General features: G+C 41.1%; 1 pseudogene; it reads left to right on the plus strand.

Annotated features, from left to right (window-relative positions):
- Window positions 1-14,659: 14,659 nt before the first annotated feature.
- LOC147440303 (uncharacterized protein At4g28440 pseudogene) lies at window positions 14,660-14,912 on the plus strand (annotated as a pseudogene).
- Window positions 14,913-20,904: the final 5,992 nt, after the last annotated feature.

Consider the following 20,904-nt stretch of genomic DNA (forward strand, 5'->3'; position numbering starts at 1 on the left):
CTCTTGGATTTCAACCAAGGAAGCTCTAGGAGGATCTTGGCGGTTGTTCTTTTGGGGACAAGCGCGGTACGCATGCCCTTGTTTGCCGCACTTGAAACACCGGTTATCCTTGCGATAACGCTCAAGCTCTTCAGGAGAGAGTTTGTTCTTACCTTTGTAAACTCCCTTCTTTTTAGCTTTGTTGGAGTTGCCCTTAGGAGACTTTTGGACATTGTCCTTCCCCTTAGGCTCATTGGAACCCTTGTTTTCCGGGGGCTTATTATTTCTTTTAGCCCCCGTTTGGAAATTGATTCGAGAGGCCACCATAGTATGGTGTATTACCGCCGATATGGTACGTGGCCTTTGGGAGTTGACATACTCCGCCATTTCTTCGGTAAAGCCCGCACAAAATTGTTGCTTTTGTTCTCCAAAATCCAACTTTTTGAAGACAGTGGCTTTGAGTTGTAGGTCCCAAAACTTATCTACATATTTGTGGATGGATTCATTGGGAGAGAGCTTTAAGCTTTGCCATTCGGTGAGTACTTTGTCTTTGGCATCGGTGGCCAAAAACTGCTTCATAATGAAAGCTCTTAAAACTTTCCATGTTTGTGGAGCTTCACTGTTGGCTCGTAGGCTAGACCACCATTGCCTGGCGGACTTTTGAAAGTGCATAGCTACCTCGCGTAGCTTAGAGGACTCCGTGAAGCCCTCATCTCCAAACTCCGCATTGAATTGCTGGATAAAGGCCAAGACTTTGTCCGTAGCACCAAAGGTACCATCATAGGTAAGGAAAGAGATTCTCTTCCCTCCCTCTTTGAATTTCTTTAACTTGGACGACCTCTTCCATGCGGCATAGGATTTCATATGGCCTCTTCTTTTTGATGGTTCAAAGGTTGCACCATCACTTTCTTCAGAAGGTGAAGAATTTTAAGAAGGTGGAGAAGAGGGTGACCTCTTTCTCGCCTTTTTCTTGTCTTGATCTTCGTTGTCTTCACCATCACTTTCATAAGAGGAAGAGGATGAAGAAGATGGAGAAGAGGGTGTCCTCTTTCTTGCCTTTTTATTCTCTTGCTTTTTATCATCCCTCTTTGAATTATGATGTGGAGAAGAGTGCGATGGTCTTCTTCGCTTTGGTGGTGATAGAGAGCGTTTAGCCCGCCGTCTTCGTGGAGCCATCTCTGCCGAGGTGGTGGGAGACTCACTTCTTTCTCATTCCTTTGATAGAGGCTCTTGAGTTCTCCTTTGGGAAGGAGATGCATCATCAAGAAGTAAATTCTTGAGCCCTTCGTAGGGATTCTCTTCTTCTTCCTAAATCGGAGAGAGACCTCTTTCGGGAGTCTGACAAGGAGGCTTCCTAGGTGTTCTCTCGTCATGGTGATGAGCTTGGAGAATCCCGTGAGCACGGAGCTGCCGTTGCACTTTGCTTTGGAGAGATGGATTGCCCATGGCTTGTTGAAGCCTAGAAACAAGATAGTTAACAAGCATTGAAGCATCATTAGTAGCTTGCTCATGAGCAAAATCAAAGTTATCAACATTAATTTCACTCTCTTTACTATTGTCAACCATTCTAACAACTTTTAGGTGTATATTTTTTAGGTGTACTTTGGCACTTCAAGCCCTAGTTGCTACTCCTTTTTACCCCTTTAAAAAAAGCACTCAAGCTATTGTACCCGGTGCTCGAATACCATTAATTGCAAGGAATAGAAGAGAGGGTCTTTCGACACCAAAACAGAACCGGCTCCTGTCAAGCTTCTAATAGCTCAATAGTGGTTAAGCTGTAGGCAAGCCCCGTAGGACTCCACTATTAAGACCATAGCTCTCGACGGTGATGCCCCATTAACTGTACAAAGGCAGGCGCACTGCAAGGCTGAAAAATCCATATTCTACTTACTCACAGGCAATCAATAATACCAACCATTTATAGCTAGCTTGAGGACCTCCCTTCTTGAGCAAGAAAAGAGACACCTTGTGCTCTGATACCAATGTAACATTTAATGGCCTAAAAACTTATGTGTAGCGGAAATTAGCATGAACATAGTGGGCATTTCATTAGAATAGATTCCTAATGAGAATTACAAGAGTTCTTGGGTGGAGAGAGAGCAACAAAAAGCATAACACCTAGTTAGATAGCATCAACAATACTTCAAAAGAGAGAGAAATTAAGCTATTGACAACAATTGAGGACCAGATTTGCATGGAGCCGGTCCCCCCTCCAAAAGGCTTTGTATTATGGTTTCTCCCATCAAGAGAGACATTGTACAATACAATTCTTTGTGTTCCTTCAAGACTAGCTAGTGCCATGAAGATGAAAGCTTCATGCACTAAGGAAAACACTTAGCAAACACAAATTTAATTATCCCCGTTCTCAGACCCAAGACCTCACACACCTTCGAAGATGGTGAGAGCTAGCAGGGTATGAGAGTAGATTGAGAGGAAGAAGGAGTATCTTACGAGAAAGATGTACATCTCCTCACATAATCACTCATATTAGCATAGATTAGCTTAGTAATTAGCCTGGTAGAGGAGATGAGCATGCATTGAAGCTTGGACCCTTGGTTGGATTTGCATCCACATGCCAAGAGTGTGTTGATGTAGGCTTCTATCTCACAAGCTTGGAGTAGGTGATGAGCTCTCCATTAAATCTTGGGAAGAGATAGTCTTCTTTGCTTCACACATAGACTGTGTGTGAGTGTGTGTGTGTGTGATAATTCCTTGCAAAAATCATCCCCCTCTCTCTCTCTTGGGCGAGCCCTCTTGCTAATTGCTCTTGCAGGCTCCCCATTGGACCTCCCCAAGTCAAGCCAATGGCTATTAAGCATCATAAGTGATAGCCTTCTGACTATTGTCCCCCTTTCCCCTTTTGTGAGAGCTTTAGGTAATTTAATAATTAAACTAAACTCTCATTGGACCCCTTTCCCTCCTGGCCAATAGGAATCAGGCAAGCCATTGGGCTCCTGAATGCTCATTGGACCCCTTGGGAGACTGTCCAATAGTCTTCTAGGAGACTTAATTCTCATTGGTTCTTTTATTAGGTGTTTTTAAATTAATTAAACTAGATTTACTCTAGCCTAATTCTCATTGTTACACCTCCAAGGCCATCCAATAGGAATTAGGCACACCTTGTGGGCATCTGGGCTAGGGAGCTGACATGTGTCCCTAATTCCCTTTGTGTAAAGGGAGCCTGTGTGTGTGTGTGTGTGTGTGTGTGTGGCTTTCTCTCTCATCCCCTAGAAGAAGGGCTCGCCCCCTCCCATGTAGGGATATGCAAAGACTTTTTAGTTACACACAAAGCATCCAATTTCCCCTAGGGTTGATGTTTGGACACAACCTTTGAATTTTGGAACCTTAGCATTTTGGAAGTCTTAATGGGCTGAACCTTAGGGTCTTTTTAGCCCATTGTTGCACATGGCTCTTTTGCATATGGCCCCCCCTTTGGATCCCTATTTTCCCTCCTTTGGATCCCTACTCTGGCCGGTCTTCTAGCTTAACCAATATTATAGCTTTTTCTCCCCTGGCACTTCCCCACAGTAAATGATCAGTTTAATATGAGAAAATCATTTAGGATAATTAGATATTGATTATTATGACATATTAACTCAAATCTATGATGGTGAAAAATGCAAGACTTCAAGGATCTTTATATGCCCAGTACACTAGTACAGGACATCCAACCCTTGACTATCGACTTGTCATTTACATATGCTCATCTTCTAAACCCAGTTACAACCCTCATTTGGACCAATGGCTTTGTCACAAGGAGCATGACTCTCCAAATTTTCAATTGTTTTGGTTTTGTACCTTTATGTTCGGTAAAGGAGTTAAAAAATTTTAGAAGTGGTTACCGAATTAAGAATCACATTTGGCCCAAAAAAAGGACCTATGGCTTTGTAACCTTAGGCCAATTCACAAAGAGATGACTATACCCGGCACTCGGATACAATCTCCAAGGATTCTCTTAGCTAATGGAATGCAATAAGCACACTATTTACTATATATAATTACCCTTGCCGGACTCTTTCATTTCCCGACAGGCCCGCCGAGCATTTGTAAATACCCTACGGGCCCGCCAGGAAAATGAAAGAGCCCGACTAGATCCACAAGGAAAAATAAAAACTCCAGCGGGCTAATTGGCTCTATGGGTTTTTGCAGGTCATAATCAAAGTCACATTAACAATTAACGTGATCCCATGATTTTCTTGTGTAAATACTATAGTTATTAAGGTAATCACATGATCATGATTACGTTAGTGAAATCCCTGAATGGAATGCCACCCACGGATGTATCACGAGGAGAGAAATTGTACAAAAAGGAAGACGTGAATTTAAGTGCACAAGTTGAAGTTCTAAATTTTGAAACTCAATATGTGAACAAATATAGGGACATAACCTTGGTTGTAGGAACCAAGAAGTGGTTCATAGGACCCTTTTGTATTCATGTATCTCCCTAAAGACACTATGTATCGTTTGGTTTTCTACGATTATAAAAATTTGATTTTTGATATGACCCATATTGTTTTGAGGACAAAATATTTAAGTCTGAATCTTGGTTTTATCATTCTAACTAGCTTGAGAATGGGGTGTGTGTGTGTAGATGACTGACATCTTACCTCAAGGGATATGGGCGGATATACTCTCCCACCTTATGGTTGAGGAGCATCTTCAAACAAGAGTGGAAGTACAAAGGCTTGTCACTACCACGCATAATGGGGAAGAGAAGAAAAGGTTAATGTCCATGAATTGTATTGTACCTAATACATTTTATGCTTGGTACGATTACGCTACAAGAAACCCCAAGTTTAGACCACTTGAACATAAACCCTCGCCTGTTGGGAGTATATAGTGGGATACAATCCAAGTTGGAAAAGGAGATTGTTGTCACTAACTAAGTGCTATACATAAATGCTTATGAACTTACCTTGAGACCAACAAAGGAAACACGGACCAACAATGGTATAATGCACACGCTAATGAGGAGATGTTTCAACCAAAGATAAAAAAGGATTATTGGGATCACCCGTTTGATATACTCAAGAAATAGGATAGCTATGCTCCATTGGTGGTGGAAGTATGTCACAATGGCTATTACCGGGTGCATTATGTCAAAGCCATTAGAATCTATTAGAAACTTTCAAGACACTTTGTAGACTTTTTTTGGAATCCCAAGTTTTGTGGTATAGTAATTGGATTAATTTATTTGTTATTCTTTCTCCTCTTCTCTCTCTCATTTTATTCGCAATAGTCTATTCTAATTGGCTTAAAGGACTTTGAGCAGATTAGAATATTGTACTAAGTGTGACCTTGGTTGATATGGTGCAGTAAGTTACCATGTCTCCTAGAGAAAATGCAGCTACTGCTAACACAAATGCACCTATTGCTCCTCAACACACCATCATTGATAGAGACATCAATGCTATGCTCCGCAAGTCTTAACCTGAAAATTTTAGCGGGAAGGCAAAGATATAGGAAAAGTTCTTGAAGACTGGATTGAGTGTATGGATGACTACTTTGATTTGGCTCATTCATCTGCAGTAAACAAATCTATCATTGCTAAGTTCAAACTAGAGAAAACAGCTAAGCATCGGTGGAGATACCACTGCACAGAAAACAATGTTGATCCTAATGCAACAACTTGGGATTATCTTAAAACCCAGCTCAAGAAGAACTATCAAATCAAAGTTTATCATTCAGACAGTATGAATGAGTTTCTTGACTATACTCAAGGAACCAGAGATTTAGAATCATACTATCAATATTTCTTAACCCTTGTCAAGCATGCTCCAGCAGGGATGACTCAAGAGGTCAAGGTAGCTCGATTCGCGTCAGGGTTATATAATCCTATGAAGATTAGACTCGAGAGTCTTTGTATTACCAATTTTGCAGATGTCCTTGATGCAGCCAAACCCATTGAAATAGAGTTATCCACTACCAACAAGAGGAAACTAGAACCTGCTCCTGTTCATGAAATCAAAAGGCCTCGTCCCAAAGAGGAACAAAGGTATGGAAATCCACAGCAAAGAAGAGAGAACTTATTATGTATGACGGCTAGACAAGATCATTTGTGCTACACTTGGGTTGATCTTTGTCAACAATCCAGGGATTTTCCATTTAATAATTCAAGATTCACAGGATTGGTGGACTATGAACCTAGAAATTTCAACCCGAATTGGAATTTTGAAGGTCATCTCAGTCTCCGTCCATAGATCTCGCGATGATAACTGGTCAAGAGTTGCATTAATCCTGCGTCTCCCTTGCGTTACCGTAATTACGCAAGGGCATTACAGGAAAATCATAATTATGTCAAAGTATTACGGTGTGACATAGTCTAGCTATGGTTTCCATTAGTTGGCCAGATACTGCTCGCATGGTCAATTTTGCTATAAAAATTGAATGGTAAGTGGGAGAGTTGACCACCAAAAGCAACGGCTTGTTTTTAGGAAAGAAAAAGTCTTTTTAGAAAAGAGAGAGGAGGAGTTTAGTTTAGAGCTCTTTTCTTGGAAGCCAAGCTTCTTCTTAGAGACTTGAAATCGTGCATCGAAATCCGTGTCCACAAAAAAAAACATTTTTTTTTTTTATAAAACAACTGCGAATGTGCGCGAACTCATCTCACTTTGCTTCACTCTATTCTTAGCTTGTGATTTTGGCCTTGAGAGCCTATATAAAGACCCCTCTCCCTTCACTTTCAAAACGAACACTCTCAAAAGCGGAAGCTCTCTTGCCTTGACGTGGGAGCTACCTTCTCTCCCTCAACCTCTCTCTCTCAAGCTCTTACCTTCAAGCCATCTCTCAACTGCCGTCTGTTGTATCTACTACCGCAAGACTATACATATCTATTATACAGAGTGGTGCAAATTCTTCATCATCATCTCCATAAGCTCTTCTCTCTCTCTCTCTCTCTCTCTCTCTCTCTCTCTCTCTCTCTCTCTCTCTCTCTCTCTCTCTCAGCATACTCTCTCTCTACTTGCTTATTATTTTCTCTCTCGTTTCACGGTGTACACGCTCTCCGGAATCTTTTGTGGTGGATACCTCTAAGTAGCTCTCATCACCGCTCTCTTGCGGCAAAGCAAGAAGCCTTTTGACAGCCCCTAATAGGTTCTAAAGCATGGTGAGAAGCTCTAAACTCCATAATCATCTCTCTCTCTCTCTCTCTCTCTCTCTCTCTCTCTCTCTCTCTCTCTCTCTCTCTCTCTCTCTCTCTCTCTCTCTCTGACGTTTTTTCTGCGTTGTCACCCTCTCGGTGATTGTTTTTTCTCTTATGAGTGCATGTATGGATCAATGAGTACATATGAAGTTTCCCCGTGATTAATTCATCATGCTTAATACGCTGATTTATGCACATGATGCGTTTATAATCACGTATGTGCATAAAAAGTGCTTTTTGTTTCATGTCATAGAGGTGGTAGGAACATTGTTTTGGTCATAAATCACAAACCATTATGAATCAGCCTGAACTCTTTACTCCAGAGATAAAACACATCAATTGGAACATTTTCTCTCTTTGGTGTCATGTGAAAAACACGCACGAGGAAAGAGATATGGTCAAAAAATAATTTGTTGCCCGCTACACAACCAAATTTTTTGACTGCAGGCTCCTTGGAGAACCACTATCTAGATTCACCAAATGGGTAAACCCACTTAACCAATTGAAAATCTTGATGAAACTTGATGATAAATGAATTTAGGTCTCCGTTATCACTTCGGGAATGCGAGTTATTAATCACCCTATAACCGGTTTTACCTACACGCGTAGGGGTGCTATCTAGGGGGAGTACCATATGGCGTCGTGAGTTAACCGAACCGTTTTGATATGTTTTATGGTTTGTTTTTGTGATTTGATTTCATTTATTAGATGACCATAAACTTATGTGGGAGTATATGGTTAAACATCCCAAACCACATAGGCAAATATGAATAAAGTGGCTTTCTTTTGGGGTTACCGTTTGTTGTGTGAGTACCATATGGTCAAAGTGATGTGATAGAGTGATATTCTATATTATGGATCTGACCTTGATGCATTGGTTTGAGACCAAATACTTTCAATTGCATGTTTTGCATACTCTCAAAAATGCCAACAATCTGTTTTTTGTATATTTGTGAAGTTATGGTTTATGGTTGACCTAAAGGTCGGAGCTGTTTTGCATCATGTTTATGGTGTTTGAATGTTACCATATGATGTTTGGGGACTCATGGATTGATGTGGATTCCTCATATGCATGGTTATGACTGCTTTCCACCCTTTTAGGTCAAAACTAGCTCTATGTGCTAGAGAGGTGAAGTGTAGATGTGATGCATCAACTTTGCATGGTTGGATGTTGTCAAAATTGGGTTTTTATATCATGATTAAGTGCTGGTCTGACTCTTTTATGCATGGAAGAATCACTTCTTAAGGGTCACATGTGTGTAGACTCTGATTTATTGCGGGGGATGTGTCAAACTCCAAGTGTGGGAGTTGGTTCAGTGTGATTATGATTTATAGTAAAGGGCTGAGATTCCCTCATGGATTATGGTTGAAACTTTATGGTGGAAGCTAGTGTGGCTCATGGGTTTTTTTTCTGGATTTGGTTATGCTGCTGAAATGGTGTCAAAATTTTTACAGCCATGTTATCCTAAAGTGGTTATGCAGGATTGGTCGTGCTTCACCCAAGTCGGGTGGAATTCTCGCCCGCATGATGTGATTGGATTATGGTTTATGGTTTTGGAATTGGATCATGAAGTGATTTGGATGGTTTATGGCTGCAGATGTATAAGGGTAGAGACTCTGTATAGTCTAATTGCTTGGGAAAGATTGTTTGTGCATATGGGAAGTGCTATTGTGATTGGACTCATGTGTTGTGTTTCTCATGGCACTCTCACTACAAGACTAGGATCACCTACATCACTTAGTCTTAGACTAAAGGGTCATTGGCCTGGGCTTTGCTGGACCAGGGGTGTTGCCTAGGTCTTCTTCTTTTTGTTAGGCTCATCTACACGGTTAGTGCGTCGGGGGTTGAATGACCTACACAGCTAACGTGTCGTGGATTTTGCCTTGGCTTTGCCTAAACACTCAGTGTTGGGCATTGAAGAGGCGTGGCGCCTAAACTGGTATGGTTGGTGTTGATACCCTACCACCTATTGGTATTTGGGATCCTCTCAACTCGGGTTATGGAGGGAGGCAAAGCGGCCTCAGCTTATGTCTGGCTCAGGTAGGTTGGAGGTGTTCTGGATTGCTCCCGGCAAAGTGAAATTCTCTCTATCCGTAGTAGAATGGAAGTGGATGGGTGGACCGATCGATCCCTACACAGGGTCCTTTGCTCTGCTTGTTGTTTTTTTGTAAACTTTCTGATGTTATGGTATACTCAGATTTTATCATTGCATTAATACATGGTTGCATGTTCCATTTAGATGGAAGATTCTCTATTGTCATCTTATCATGTCTCTGTGCACTTTATTTCACTCTCCACTATATTCTCTCTCTCTCTCTCTCTCTCTCTCTCTCTCTCTCTCTCTCTCTCTCTCTCTCTCTCTCTCTCTCTCTCTCTCTCTCTCTCTCTCTCTCTCTCTCTCTCTCTCTCTCTCTCTCTTCCCGCAATGCGGTGTACACATATATTCACCTTCCACAATATTATATTTTTATTGAGTACGCTTTCATTCATAACACCCATTTAGGGGTAGCATAGTCGCTAGGTACCTCTGGATGCAGTCTGACTCATGGCCTAAACTCCGTGCTTGGTCGAGCGCTGTGAACTCCTCCCCTATGCAAATGCTTCTGCAAATCTAATGTATATTGAAAATTGTATAAAAGTGTAAATTGTATGATTTGTGCATAGGCCCCTGGGGAGGGGCATCTCTCATATGAGATGATCGTGCAACATAGGGTGTGCACTCGCTCTGAGCATCTGGAAAGCAAGAGTAGAATGGTCATGAGACGGAAGCCTCACATAATATAGAGCAATATCATGATAGCAACGAACAGGTCGATCACGATAGCATAAAATTCCGCCGTATTCTCCTACCAACCGTAAAAATACTAAATCAGAGCCGCTAGGGATCATGGTCACCAAAATCTATCGATCTATGTCAAATATGGCAATCAATGGATAGCCAAGTGCTAATATGGGGTCATTGCATATGAACAAGCTCTAGAAAACGTCTCTTAGTCCAAGTCGCAGTCAAAAAGCAATCAACGGCTCAAATCAGAATCTAATCGTGTGCTAGCATATGACCACTTGCTAAAATCAATCCAAGGCGAGATCTCGCATGTGAATGGGCTCTAACTAGAAATGTGATCAATATTGAGACTACAAACGAATCTCTATAGCAAATTGGGGTCAAAAGTGACCTCTCGTTTTAAAAAAAAAAAAAGTGTGAGTGTGTGAGTGTGTTTTTTTTAATTACTTCAAAACAAAAACAAAAAAGTCAAAAAATTTGTCCAAGATTGAAAAATTACTCAAAAATGCCCAAAACATGTTAAAATTGGTCAAAAGATTAAGAGAAATTCAGAAAGTAGCAAAACACGCTCCGGATTGACAATTCACATCAAGTTTTTCCATCATCATCATTTGGATAAAGATTAGCAATTTTATGCAATAAATTAGCCAAAAAATGCAAAACTTTTGCAAAAATTAGCCAAAAAATCACCAACAAATTTTTAAAAATTATGCAACCCAATCTAGCTCAAAATGCAACACTGAGCAACACTGTTACACCCTTCAATCAATCATTCATCAAATTACCACTCAAAACCGTATCAATTTTGATCGTTTTTGACCCAATTTGACCCAAAATTAGTATAAATAGTGGCCTAATTAGATAAATTTTTGCACATTGATTAGTTACACCATCAAATTAGTGTTTCAATCAATTCAATTGCACCTTATTCACTCATTCAAATCAATTCAAAAGTATGTAACTTTGCACAATTAACACACTTACAAGCTTCCACACACATAATTGTATTGTAATTTCGACGGCATAACGACATGATTTTGTGACTCAAAAAACTAATCCGTAATCACCTCAACATCATCAAGCATACAAGTGCTTTCTACTCATTCAATTGACACAAAATTTGTCACAAATTGCAGCTAAAATGTGCACACTTTTGCCTACACATAGGCAAAAACAAAACCACTCCTAATTTTAGCACATCAAGAGCGCTTGAACCACTTGAATTCCTGCAAAAATCAGCAATTGCAATCAAAATAAGTGCACTCATATTGCACTAAAGCATCGCGTGGATTCCAACTCCAAATGATGCCTACACACATGTGTGTGTACTCGTATCCCCTTCACCACACCTTCACCTATATGCAACTAACATAAACTCTCATGTGTAGCATAGATTTCATTAAAAATTAAACACATAAGAATGATGGGAGTCTTACCACGCACCGAGCGAGTTTTTTCGAGCAAAGACAAACCCGAGCAAGTGTTTGTACGCAATAAAGTAAATTTTATCATCAACAAAATATTTATTGTTTGTTATATATTGATGCACTCAACAAAAAGTGTTTTCAATGGATTTTAGTGTAAAACTATCTAAAAATCCATTTGTAAATTTGGAGGATTTTAGTGTAAAACTCGATAAAAATCCCAAAAAAAAAAAAGATATTCAATGTTCTTTTTTCCATTGGTTCTTGCAAAAGGTTTTGGTGAACACTTCCTTGCAAAATCCTCTCTCTCTCTCTCTCTCTCTCTCTCTCTCTCTCTCTCTCTTAGTCAAGAGGATAGAGGATCCTTGGAACACCATTACTTTTCAAGTCATAACCAAAACTCCTATTTCAGTATTCAAACCTTCGCTTACAATTTTCCAATCATTCAAATTGCCTTGCTAGAAGTGGATATTTACATCATGACTCCATCAATGTTGATGACTAGCCTGTCGTACGGATATGGCACATAAAAAATAACCTAAACTATAAACTATCAGACAATGGCTCGACCTAGAACACTAGTCAGCAGGCAGCATGGGCATGTTTTTTCCCCCAACGCAACAATTTAAGTCTTCTGGTGAAAATTGGCTTATACAAAGCAGACAACCCCATCAAACCAGACTTTTAGCATGGTTAATAATTGAGCCACTTGCAAGACCGTGAGACAAGCCCTAAAATTCTTCTTTGCATGTACATCATTCCTCAAAATTGCATTGGTATGATCAACACACTATTGGAGGCACATTTGCTTCATAAAGCCATGTACATTTATGGCAGAGAGTTTTTCCTACTGCATAACATTCAAGGCATCATATGAGATAGCATAGAGCAAAGGAGAAAGTGGGCACCCTTGTCTTATGGATTTATGGAATGAAATAACATCTCTAAGAGTACCATTAACTGAAATTCTAGCTGACGCATTCCCAAAAAGAATGTGAAAAAGAATCCAAACCCATATCATATAGACTTTGAAGTATGAACTCCCATTCAATTCTATCATAGGCCTTGATTATCATACGCTCTGTGGCCGATTGTTTGTTAGAAGATCTTTTAGAAGAGTTTTTTGTAATTTTGCAGTGCAATGATCAGTATCATATCTAATAAGCAATGAATTATTATGCTCTTCGAATGCTCTGTGTTGGTGCTAGTACTACTACTTGTAGTCATTTGAAATATTAGCGGCTGTAGGAATCATATCATAGTAGTGCAAGTTGTTTTTCATGCCTCCTGCTTCTTCCCAATATCAGATGGCCAATTAGCTCTCGCTTCCTAATTGCACTTGCATGATTTACTACTTGACTTCCACCTTCCAATGCTTGGTTTTATCATGGAGCCTTGTTGCTACAATATGGGGTATTGTACGTGCAAGTTCCAACTTCGATCGTTCAACCCTGGCCAATCCCAATCCATCTTCATACCATCAATCGCAATCCTTCGTTTTGCCATCGATTGGGATCTTGCCCCTTGTCTAGTGTGTGATTGTCTAGTGTGTGAGTGCTCTGCATTTTGCATGAGTTGATGAATATATAGATGAGCAAGAAAGTACCCAAACTCAAAACCACTCCCGAGCCTGACCCCAAGCCCGAGCCCAGAGGTGGTGCTCAGATCCTCTATAGGGTCTCCTCCAACCTGGCTCCCATATTGCAAACCTCAGAGACCACAAGGCCTTATGCCCTCAAGCGAGTATGGCACTACATCAAGGCTCACAAGCTTCAGAGTAGTGCTGAGAAATCGTAGATCTTATGTGATCCTCCCCTTAAGAAGTCATTTGGATGAGACAATGTTAGTGCTCAAGCACTTGAGTCCCTACTTGTCAGCACATTTTTCTGTTTATGCTATCAAATTGTTGGTGATGCAGAAAACAAGTAAACGTCAAAGTGGACATGAGGGAAAAAAAGCTTATGATGGTTATAATGCTCAAGTAATTAAGCCAGCGGCTTCAATATGAGTGCAACTAGTTGCTTGCGCTTTTAGCAGAGTGTGTGACGGGGTTAGTGGAAGACAAGTCAATGTCGAGGGAAAGGCATATTTGGGGAATATTGCAATTTGCCACTAGTGCAAGTCATGGTCTTATGAGCCTTTGGCTTCATTCACTCCTCATCCAGCTCTGTTGATAAATGAATGCGAGCTACATAATTACAGGTTTGGTTATCACATGAGATATGCAGATTTCAAATACTTACTCAGGACATGCAACATAGTCAAGGAGGGGAAGTCCAAGTAGCTGAAGAAGGGAGAGAGAGTGAATTAGATGGCAAGGGCCTTCCTACCCGCATCCTTGAGGGTTTCTGCAATGATCTTCTGTGCAAGTCAAATGCGGGCTTTCACTCGCATGCTATTGTGGTGAGATCCACCTTTTTGTACTTGGCCATTTTCAACTGCTTCAGCTTCTCGTACTTGGTCTTTATGAACCGGAATCAGTTCTCGTACTTGGTCTTGATGAACCACCCCAGGCACATCTCTCTCTCTCTCTCTCTCTCTCTCTCTCTCTCTCTCTCTCTCTCTCTCTCTCTCTCTCTCTCTCTCTCTCTCTCTCTCTCTCTCTCTCTCTCTCTCTCTCTCTCTCTCTCTCTCTCTCTCTCTCTCTCTCTCTCTCTCTCTCTCTCTCTCTCTCTCTCTCTCTCTCTCTCTCTCTCTCTCTCTCTCTCTCAACAGTGGCCATACACTATATTAGATCCACCAAGATTGTATGAGTTTCATACGTCATTTTTGCCTTTTGAAAATGTTTAATATAACATTTTGTTTCATTTCATTTCCTCTCTCTCTTTCTCTCTCTTGTGCACAAGCGCGCTGCAGGCTAACAGGAGCAACGATTGCTCTCTCTCTCTCTCTCTCTCTCTCTCTCTCTCTCTCTCTCTCTCTCTCTCTCTCTCTCTCTCTCTCTCTCTCTCTCTCTCTCTCTCTCTCTCTCTCTCTCTCTCTCTCTTAAAAAAGAAGCTCTTTGAAAGAGCGCGCACCGGCGCGCGTTCTTTCAGAGAGATTTTTTTTAAACTCGGCGCACGCTCTTTCAGAGAGCTTCTTTTTTGAGAGAGAGAGAGAGAGAGAGAGAGAGAGAGAGAGAGAGAGAGAGAGAGAGAGAGAGAGAGAGAGAGAGAGAGAGAGAGAGAGAGAGAGAGAGAGAGAGAGAGAGAGAGAGAGAGAGAGGAAGAGACAGAGAGAGAGAGAAAGAAGGGGGTAGGCATGGCGGCGTCGAAGAAGAAGCGCAAGATCTAAGGCCCGACACATCCGACCACAACCTACAGGTGGTGAAGGTGCTGAGAGCCAAGCAGGTGATGCAGAAGAGCCGCTTCGATGCCCTTCAGAGCACCCCTTTGCGCTTTGTTGAATGCGTCATTGGCGATGATACTACCATGATCGTTTTCCTTGCCCGTAATATGAGCAAGTGGATGTAATGCAGGAAGGTGCTCCATGCGCCTTGCAGTGGACAAGTGGCAAGGCTCTATTGAGGTGACGACGTAGCCTGCCACTTTTTCAGTCAAGTCAGACAATAATCTATCATTGACTGACTTCGAAGTAATCCGATGAATAACTGTTTTTTTGTGGTGATTTTTCTTTTAGAGACAGAGAGAGAGAGCAGACGCTTCGCCGAGGAAGGCATCAAACGCGCCGGTGATTACGTCAGTCAGCGCTCCTCTCTTACAGACAAGCTGCACCTTCACCTTCCACGTATGCACCTCCTCTGCGTTTCCATTTACTTGACTCCTGCACGGGTGACCGCTTAATCAAGGCTAGCTTGCTCATGGCCTTCTGCAATGATGCTTCCCAGCAGCCCTTAAGGGTCGCAACTCCTCTTTCCCTTCCCTATCTCTGATGTTGTATTCTCTCGTCCATCTTGCGTTTGTGAGGTGCTATCATATCACTTCAATTGTTGCATGCAGCAAGAGCAGAAGCTCTATTTGTTTCAAGGTTAGCTTTGTAGTTCTCATTCAAGGTCAGCCTCTTTGTGTGCTAATAGTTCTCTGATGAGCTTACAAGGGCTCGCAGTTAGGTTTTGCAATATGTTTAACAAATTTAGTACATCAATAAGGTTCACTTTTTGAGAATTGCAATTTTTTTATCATACAATTGGATCGGCTTTTGTAATGCTTAAATTTTTGTGTCAAGCGGTTCAAATTTTGGACACATCTAGTACAATATTCTGGAGAGAGAGAGAGAGAGAGAGAGAGAGAGAGAGAGAGAGAGAGAGAGAGAGAGAGAGAGAGAGAGAGAGAGAGAGAGAGAGAGAGAGAGAGAGAGAGAGAGAGAGAGAGAGAGAGAGAGAAGAAGAAGAAGAAGAGAGTTTTAACATCATAGGAAACTATCCCAAGATACCTTAAAGATCTTGCCGACGAGGAGAGTTGAACTCAAGACCTGTTAGTCAAGAGGGAAATGGCATAACCAATCTACCACACTTGGGTGATAGAAAGGTTATACCATTTTCCTCTTTTTATATGCACTCACACCCACACCCACACACACCCACCTGAGAAGAAGAGAGTTTTAACATCATAGGAAACTATCCCAAGAGACCTTAAAGATCTAAGTTCCAACGATATTCTGTGTGTGTGTGTGTGTGTGAGAGAGAGAGAGAGAGAGAGAGAGGGGCGGGGGGGGAGGGAGAGAGAGAAGTGCGATTTAGTAGCTGCGCCTCTTCGGAGTCTGGGGGTCTCCTTTTGTAGTCCGAAGTTCTGAACTCTTGCCGCGAAGGAGTGCGGGCTTTCCCTCCCCTGCCTCGCTTAGTCCAATAACCACCATGTTTCTTCACACTGGATGATTCATTGGGTTGGGAAAGACCTACTCAATCTGCAAGACCAAAAAGGATGGTGTGACAAGAGATTAGGTGGAGCTATGTCAACATGTAGAAGCTCTCCTTGTGTCAAAGTACAAGGTCGTGTGACGCACATCAGCACAGATATGTTGATCCTATAGCATGCACAATCTCCGCCTCCTCAGTCTCTTCCCTTCTAGCCTTCCCTCGCCCATATACGATCCCCTCCTCCTCCTCCTCCTCCTCTCTCTCTCTCTCTCTCTCTCTCTCTCTCTCTCTCTCTCTCTCTCTCTCTCTCTCTCTCTCTCTCTCTCTAAACAAAAAGTCCACGTGGGTGTAGGCTCTTTCAAAGAGTTTTTTTTTTTAAGAGATTGAGAGAGAGAAAGGAGAGAGAAAAAGAGGGGGAGGGGTTGAAAAAAAACCCTAGGTTTAGTGTAATCCCACCTGCAAATTTGGAGATTTACCTCTAAATTTTAAATCTTAAAGTGAGAAAACCTACAAAATTTAGAGAAATTTAGCGTCATTTGGTGTAAAACCCTTCAAACTTAGTCGGTTTACCAGTAAAATTCTCATAGGTAGGTTTGACAAGTTTTCAGAACAAAGTTTTTTTGGAGCACTGGTTCATGCTCGTGCATGAAAGAGTCCGTGTCTCTTTCAAAGAGATTTTTTGAAGGGTTTTGTTTATACTATATAGTTATTGAAAATGACGACGGTTGAACTTGAGGACCTTCTTGCCTTGTCTATTGTGAGTTTCCTTGCCCAATTCCTTCAAAAGCAAATTTTTCCATGATTAGGGACCCTGAGATTTACCTTCCCTAGCCAACACAATTGTCTCAACGTGGCACAATTTTGTTTATTGTAGCACAACCAACCTCCCAGTTACCCCTTTGAGGGGGTTACCTTATGGGGTGATAAGGACTGAGGCTTGGGCCACATCATTCTACAAGATGACAGATGCAGTGCTAGACTACCATCCATTTGAATTGCTATGAGGCATTGATGGTTGTACAGCTCCCAAATAGTAAATAGAGTACAAACAAAAATGAGGGCTAAGCCGCATTAGGAAAATCATTTCAAAGGACTACAATGACAATCATACACCATGGCTCTAAGAAGTGTATTCAACATAGGCGCATCACACGTTGGGTGAGTAATCTGGGTCGAGGCATGACGGACAACTCATCAGACTAGGAACCCCGAGCAATCTAGGAGCTTTGAGTTGTGCTCCTATTAATATGAAAAATTTAAGAGAAGGTTTTTACACTAAATTTCTCTAAAGTTTGTAGGTTTATTCACCTTCTACTTTGAATTCAAGGATAAATCTCAAAATTTGTAGGTGGAATTACACTAAACCTAGGTTTCTATCCATACGGGTAGGTGAAAGAGAACTAGCATGTGGACAAAGTTGTCATAAGAAAATTTTTCATAGTTTTATCGACCTTGCATACTCTTCTATCAAAGCACTCTTATAATCCCCCATCGTTACCACCTCCCTTCACATGTTTGTCCCCCCCCCCCCCCCCCCCCCCCCCGGATGATAGAAAGCTACCTATGATGGTGTGATCCAAACTTTAATATATACCATGATGTGGATTTTCTCAAAAGAATAGCCTCATTGCAATAATAGAATTATTTTCAAGTTTCCTCCATTTTCTTTAGAGTAACTTAAAATGCATAGTATGTTATCGTACATAAACCCTCAATAACTTGAGGTAGAGCAAGAGAGAGGAGAAGAAGAAGAAGAAGAAGTGAAAAGAAGCTCAAGCTCCCTGACTCTCCTTATTCATGAGATTTGTTCGAGTGGCAACAACCTTACTCTTTTAGTGTAAGTCTCCTGGTCCTACATGTAGGGAGGTAGGAGTAGGAGATTTATATCCATTGGAATCATGGTTCCACTATTCCTAACAAGGATCAATGGTGGTAGAAATGAGCTTTTAATATCTGAGGGTAACTAGTTCCATGAAGAGGAATATTAACATGCCATTGTAAGGATTCCAATTGTTCTATCCCATCAAAGGAAACATTCTATCAAACCCTTATTCAAGGGGTCTTTTCTGTCAAAGATTTGTGGTCATTTTACCATTGAGATTAGGTGTAATCTTGTTTTAATTTTTATTTTTGTGCTTGCAGTCACCTAAAAAATCATGTTTTGTTTTTGTTTTGTATAGTGTGCCTTGGCCAATCTTGCTCGGCTTAGGGATTGCTCGGAAAATCTCGCTCGAGATTTGAGATTCCTCGAATGATGGGCATGCATCCAATTAGTGATTTAGCAATGTGTAGCATAAAAAGCCCATATAATTAGTGAGTAACTAGAAGGGATAATTAGCAAAAAATCCCTAATTACACAATAAAAATTGCACAATTTTGCATGAAATTTTTACAATTTCTTTGCAAAAGAGTGATTATCTTGCCTCTACTTAGGCTCGTAAACACATGTGTGTACTCAATGGTTAGTAGATTAGAGTATACAATGAGGAAAAAAACACAAAATTAGCCTACAAGCTACACAAAGCAAATCGTATTTCCATTCCTTCAACCAACACCAAATCCTAATGAAAATTAAACTTAAACCATCACATGGGTGATCCTCTAGCTTAGGTGCTCGATCCTCGGGAACGGTGCCAATGTTGGCAATTGTAGCTCATAGCACACAACCCACCGACATAATGTCAGTCCGGTGGATTGAAACCCGGCTAGTGCATGGAGGCATGGATGCACCAAATATGATGGATTGAGGACTCTAATGAGAGAGTAGGAGTAAGTGATTAGAGGAAGGGAATGTAAGAAGAGATGGGAAGATCTTTGCACACACACACCTCAATCCATCACTCAAGTCTCACAAGCTCAAGGAAATGATGCTAATCTCTAACTAATGACTAGCATTCACACACAAAATCATGCGCACACAAGTATATGGAAGCCAAGATTAGAGAAATGCAATGTCATTACCTCAACACACACACCCAAATCGAGCACACACATAAAGAAAGTGCACAACACGTGAAAAAATTAGCAAGAGGAGAGAATGACTAGATAAAGTTAGATACTAATAATCACAAATCTAAGCATCAAAGACATAGAGACATGGGAGAGAAGCATAGAGAGACAAATAGCTTTGAATTATCAACTCAATGCTAGCTACATTGTGAGAGGGGAGATCGATCTCCATAGCCACCTCTCCACCCTAGCTCTCAGAAGAATGAGATTCACATTGTAGCATTTGACATTTATACCTAGGGTTTTTTAAGAAGTGGTTGACCACCCAAATGTGCATAAAAAGCTTAGGCTCACAAATACAAGCAGGAACTTGTATAGAGTCCATAGATACAACAAAGGTATGTATAAACATGTGTGTATACATCATTGGAAGCATAATGCATGTTGTTTCTTGCTCGTTAACAATTGGTGTATGGCACACATAACTCCTATGCACATTATGTAGACCAAGAATGGCAATTGTACCAGAAGAGTTGACCAGTGTTTGAGAAGCCTACATACCAACTCATATAATTATGCTTAGTGTTAGATCAAGAAGGATGGTTTATCTCTGAGTAAAGAATCTATTATAGCCATCCTCTCTAGAGCTGGATGAGATTACCCGAGTGAACCCAAAAAGCTATACAGAGCCAAACTACCACCCATCAAAATTCAAGCTTCAATATTGTGACCAGACAAGCATATATTATGACCAAAATGCATGTAGATATAGAAAAGAGTCTAAGATCTATGATTACTTAGGTCCTAAAACCACAAAATTTCATGTCATACGAGATCCATGGGATAGACAATTTCAAGGCAAAGATAATGCAATTTATAGCTTGACTTGGGGAAACATTTGTCATGTTTTATGGAGGTACATAGGACACTATGCACAAGGCTTACTAATGTCAAACATTGACAAAGCAACACATACTATGCCTTCCCATCCCCAAAAGGTGAGATCAAACCAAAGCTTATGGAGAAAGCATAAGTGATCACCCTAGAAAGGGGGAGATGGGAGCTACAAATCCATCAAACTCATCTCTTGTACCAAGAAACACATTGGTTAGAAGCCCTAGAATTTCTAGCCATACCTGTTAGGTTTCAAGCCCCACGACCAGTTATGGTCGGCGGGTGTTTTCCCACTTTCTTCCATTCTTTGATATAATGTCAATAAGGAGAGTGAGAAAGGTTCTTCTCACATTGCTCCACCAAACACACTGTGCCTGCTCCTTCTCCTTACCCCTTCTCTCCTTTCATGTCTTGCATCCTGCACTCCCATCTCTACAAGTGGTATCAGAGCCTAGGAGCAACCCCCGATCCCCGTTCCTACTCGCACGTGAAGCCCTCCTTGTCAAGTAGGGAATCTGCACAAGAATTCAAGATTGTGAAGCTCAGCAATGTCAAACAAGATAACAGATTGGTACTTGTAGAGCTTGGAACTCTAATGCAAAAGAAAGTTGGGGTAGTAAACCAAGGCAGCCAGGGCCGAGCGGCGAGGCAAAACAAGGGCACATAGCCCGTAATCAGATATCACTCGAGTACCCGAGGGATTCACTCTGTATACAAAATGGGACGTCACCTGCGAGCAAACAACTTTGATAAAACCCCTATATACGACTCATATTAGGGAATATGACCCCCCTTTCTACGCTTATACGACAATCAATGCAAAAAACTATCATACCCCTATCTTATATATAAAAATTTAGGTCTCACATGATCTAATTGAGTAAAAACAGTCAAAGAGCATGTAGGATAGTGACTGGAAATATACTAAGGAACCACTTT

The sequence above is a fragment of the Adiantum capillus-veneris genome, chromosome 15 (genome assembly GCF_014529385.1).
Source record: "Adiantum capillus-veneris isolate H3 chromosome 15, ASM1452938v2, whole genome shotgun sequence".
Lineage (NCBI taxonomy): Eukaryota > Viridiplantae > Streptophyta > Polypodiopsida > Polypodiales > Pteridaceae > Adiantum > Adiantum capillus-veneris.